General features: G+C 43.0%; 1 non-coding gene across 1 annotated transcript; it reads left to right on the forward strand.

The window, feature by feature from the left end:
• The first annotated feature begins 2,809 nt into the window (after window positions 1-2,809).
• Trnas-uga (transfer RNA serine (anticodon UGA)) lies at window positions 2,810-2,884 on the forward strand. Its single transcript has one exon. It is a non-coding gene; the product is annotated as a tRNA-Ser (tRNA).
• Window positions 2,885-5,342: the final 2,458 nt, after the last annotated feature.

Here is a 5,342-nt window from a genome sequence, read left to right on the forward strand (position 1 = left end):
AACCGGAAAATTCAGTGTGCCGCGTCCTCCAATGCTCGCCTCACACAGGCCACACAGGAAAGTAACGCAACATGTATGGGAATCACGTAAAAATAATTTTGAGCTCTCATTACAAACACTCTCATTAAAATAATCTTATTCGGTCTGTTACTACCGTGCAGTGACATAGAACATTAATAAAATTGATGAAAATGAGAGGTGACATGCAAAAGAGGGCATGGAACCCCTTAGGCTCATTTGTGAATTTCAAAGTACGTATGGAAATAAAAAGAGTGAAGTACAGTGGTCAAACAGCTCCCCATAAGCCACACATATCTGAAGTTAGTGTTACGCGGCGCCTGAGGTCAGTGGATGATTGGAAACGAGTGATTTGAAGCGATGGAAGGGTCTGGACTTGGCAAATCCCTGGAAAATGTTATGTGTCATGATGTGTAGAGCCAACTGTGAAAGACGGAGGAGGTGATGTTACAGTATGGAGTGTTTTTCGTGGCTAGATTTTTATCTCCTTGTTCCACTCAAGAAAGCGGAACGATATGAACTGATTTCACAGCGTTCTGTACTGCGTGCAGCAGAACAAGAGTATCAGCGTGGAAGTGCACCCTGTTATAATGCAGCATCTGTTAGACTATGGTTTGCATACAAAACACACCTGAAATTTCGCTCCAGACCCCAGGTTACAGTTAACTCTGGTTTCGCCTGCTGACGAAGAATAGACTGCCTTTCCTTGGTAAGCCTTCAGACACCTCACTCAGAGTATCCCCAGTAGAGCTCAAGTCGACACACCCACGTTAATACCCACTAACAGGTGTTCAGGCCCTTTGCATCATATAGTGTACATCGAAACCATCTACACTTTTCCTCGCCGGCCTTGGTGACCGAGCGGTTCTAGGCGCTACAGTCTGGAACCGCGAGACCGCTACGGTCGCAGGTTCGAATACTGCCTCGGGCATGTATGTGTGTGATGTCCTTAGGTTAGTTAGGTTTAAGTAGTTCTAAGTTCTAGGGGACTAATGACCTGAGATGATAAGTCCCATAGTGCTCAGAGCCATTTGAACCATTTTGAACCCATTTCGCGACCGCAGTACGGCAGCAACGGATGTTTGAGAACAACATCTGTTGCTGCCGCAGTACGATCGCGAAGTGGGGCCGAGGCTGTTCCACAGATAATTTATTGCAATATGACGATTATTATGATATTATAGTTTTTAGTTTTTGACGTTGTCCAATATGGACAAATCGTAGTTCCATTTATTCTGAAGAAGGTTGGGTTATCCCAACTGAAACCTAGGTAAATCTAGGTAAACATTGCAACTGAGGCTGTTGTTAATTTAAAATTAATTTTGAGCGTCGTTTAAGACGATAAGGAACTTAACTGCATAGGCTTCTGCAGCCACAGTCAGTTGACGTAAAAGTTCTGTATCATATAGTGTCACAATATAAAAAATTTTACACTATGACATTGTACGATACTTAGAAAACTTCGATGTCAACGACAGAAAACTTATTCTACGATGTTCCTTCAGAAAACAACAATTAATTTTACTCGTTACCGTAGAGAGAAAAATACTTTTCACCAGTCTACAGGCAGGGAGTGGCGGTCTGAAATACGTGCATCCGTTTTTGATTCCCTTTCTTAAAGCTTGTGTAATGTTTTCCTGTTAATCATAACTTCTCGCAGGTTCAGAGGTCTGGCTTCAACACCTACTATGTGAACACTGTCAAGTAGGAACGCCGTTATCGGAAGGATGGACACAATGAAACCTGACTAGGGATATGGTGTACTATGCTCCAGAATCAGCAGGCCAAAAAAATAAGATTTCTTCCGGTCATGGGATACAGTGTATACAGTTCAGATTGTAATCCACGACAAGGCGCTTCATTGGGGTAATTAAGAAAGGATCCATCACATCTCTCCTTAACTGCCACGCAAATGCAGAAGACGAAACTTGTTCCAATCACCGTCATTCACAGCGTCTACCTTTAGTTTGAGCTCCACCACTTTCAAAGCACAACTCCCAAGAAAACAAACAGTACGAATTATTCATGTTGTTATCTAATTACATGCCCGTGAACTGCTGAAGGAAGAATGTAACTCTAGGCCCCAGTGCGACTATCTTGCTCCATTTCACTGTCAATGTACCCATACCACTTCTGTTAGAATAACGGTGCCTTCTCAGCTTTTTCAGATGATCAGTTGTCTCGTATAATACGCTATATTAAAGCTTTCACGTGACTTCAACTAAAAACCAACTACAGTGCCATATAATATCTGCAATTCGTGTAAGACTGGTTTACTGGTGGTTCATAGCAAAATTTCTTGAGATTGTTTGATTTTTGTCGCATACCTATCGTCACGAACATAAGTTAAAACATTAGAAATAAATACGCCGTGCGACCAAAGATATTCGATTACGAAAATTCTGGAATGAGATTTTCACTCTGCAGCGGAGTGTGCGCTGATATGAAACTTCCTGGCAGATTAAAACTGTGTGCCCGACCGAGACTCGAACTCGGGACCTTTGCCTTTCGCAGGCAAGTGCTCTACCAACTGAGCTACCGAAGCACGACTCACCGCCGCTACTCACAGCTTTACTTCTGCCAGGAAGTTTCATATCAGCGCACACTCCGCTGCAGAGTGAAAATCTCATTCTGGAAACATCCCCCAGGCTGTGGCTAAGCCATGTCTCCACAGTATCCTTTCTTTCAGGAGTGATAGTTCTGCATGTTTCGCAGAAGAGCTTCTGTAAAGTTTGGAAGGTAGGAGACGGATACTGGCAGAAGTACAGCTGTGAGGAGCGGGCGTGAGTCGTGCTTCGGTAGCTCAGTTGGTAGAGCACTTGCCCGTGAAAGGCAAAGGTCCCGAGTTCGAGTCTCGGTCGGGCACACAGTTTTAATCTGCCAGGAAGTTACAAAAATTCTGCTTTATAGATATGAGGCATTTGGGAGACAAAATTACTGTTCCAGACTGTAGTTACCTTTAGGAGTAGTGTCTTTAAATAATGAAAACGTTCTGGCCCTCAGATTCGAACTCAACCACTGCTTAAATTTTGAATTAAAAGCATTAGCAATGTCGGTCGAAGACTTCCGGCAGAATAAGTGGCTCTCGCTTTGCCATTGGCCTTGTCAAAGAGAGCGGAGGAGTGGACAGAGATTCAGGGCACTATTTTCCCCTTGATGTGGGAAACTACCCCTGAAAGGTGGAAGAATAAGCAATGATCAACGGCATGAGGCTGGAGAGCGCAAAGGAAACAGTTGCGTTAAAGACACATCATGTGTGTACACAGGACGCATGACCTGTACTAGAAAAAGTACCATGATGACCTTTCCACTGGCAGAAGATTCCGGATTAGTCCCCCATTCAGCCGGCCGCGGTGGTCTCGCGGTTCTAGGCGCGCAGTCCGAAACCGTGTGACTGCTACGGTCGCAGGTTCGAATCCTGCCTCGGGCATGGATGTGTGTGATGTCCTTAGGTTAGTTAGGTTTAAGTAGTTCTAAGTTCTAGGGGACTAATGACCACAGCAGTTGAGTCCCATAGTGCTCAGAGCCATTTTCCCCCATTCAGAACTAGGGGAGGGGACTGCCAAATTGAAAGCGAACATGAGAAAAAGATGAATTAACGAATTACGGGATAATATTCTATGACTCGGAGCATGGAATGTCAGAAATTTGAAACGTGGTAGGAAAGTAGAAAATCTGAAACGGGAGATGCGAAGGCTCAATCTGGATTTACTGAGGGTCAGTGCAGTGAAATGGAAAGAAGAAAAAATTTCTGTATAGACGAGTTTAGGGTAATATCAGCAGCAGAAAACGTCATAATAGGGGTAGGATTCATTGTGAATAGGAAGGCAGCGCAGAGAGTGCGTACTGTGAACAGTTTAGTGACAGGGTTGCTCACATCAGATTCCACAGCAGGCGAACGGCGACAACCATAGTTGAGGCATACACGCTAGCGTCGCAAGCATCACATGAAGAGATAGAGAAAGTATATAGGAAAAAGGGACGGGTAATTAAGTATGTAAAGAGAAATTAAAATCTAATAATCATGGGGGATTGGAATGCGGTTGTAGTTGAAGGAACAGAAGAAGGGGTTAAGGAAGATAATGAGGTTGGCAATAAGAATGAGAGGAAGAAGATTAATTGAATCCTCCAACAAATTTCAGACGGTAATAATGAATAGCCTATTCAACAATCACAAGAAGAGGAGATATGCTCTAAAGAAACTGAAGACGCTGGGACGTTCTAGCTGGATTACATCATGATGTTGGATTGCGAGGAGTATCCATATACAGATACAGATTCAGACCACAATGTAGAAATGAGGAAGAGTAGAATGAAACTTAAGAGAATCGCCTGCAACAATCAATGTGGCAGGAAGTGGGATACTGAAGCAATGAGGAATGGCGAGACGCGTTTGAATCTCGCTAAGGATATGGATACTGTGAAGAGGAACAACAGAGTAGGCAGCTCAGTTGAAGAGAAGTGGACATCTCTAAAAAAGGGCGATCACAGATGTTGGAGAGGCAAACATATGTACAAGGAAGGTAACTGCGAAGAAACCTTGGGTAACAGATGAAGTACTTCAACTGATTGACGAGAGACGATAGTACAAAAAAGTTCAGGGAAGGACAGGAATATAGCAATGTAGATCCCTTGGTCATGAAATAAATTTTAAATTTAGGCTAACCAAGGAGAAATACCTGCAGGATAGTTCAGCGTATAAAAAGTCAAAACAACCTTAGGCGAAATTAAAAGCAAGGGTGATAACATTACGCAGAAAAGAGAGCAGGTACGTGGAAAGAGTACACATTAAGCCTCTGCGAAGGGGAGACTTCCATGATGACGTGTTACAAAAGGAAATTGGAGTCAACAGAGATGACATAGGGGAACCAGTATTACTCAGATTTCAAAAGAGCTGTGGTAGACTTGAGATCAAATAAGGCATAAGGTATGGATAACATTCCATCGGAATCAATCTTGTGACCTTCCAGTGCTGACGAGTTATAGCGTTTGTATGGGATCAGCGCAGTAAGGTGGAGTAAAGTGGGACGTTGCAGAATGGCATAAAAGAACAGTGTTGTTTGGTCTTGGGGGTGATCAACCTTTTGCACTGTCCTTGTAGTTATAGACTATAAACACCGTACTAGAAGAATTTTTTTCATTTAAAGCTAATGAAGTTTGATGTCCTCATGGTCTGTTAGTTCCGTTCTTTCAGATGTTTTCACTACAATTGTAGGTATTTAACTGCTGTTTGTTGTTGAGATAAAGACAGATGAACAAAAGGAAATCTCTTTGTTGGAGGATTAAATGAGAGAATAAATGGCTTGAGAAGAGCTTGAGATGGT

Source organism: Schistocerca gregaria, chromosome 1, assembly GCF_023897955.1.
Source record: "Schistocerca gregaria isolate iqSchGreg1 chromosome 1, iqSchGreg1.2, whole genome shotgun sequence".
NCBI lineage: Eukaryota > Metazoa > Arthropoda > Insecta > Orthoptera > Acrididae > Schistocerca > Schistocerca gregaria.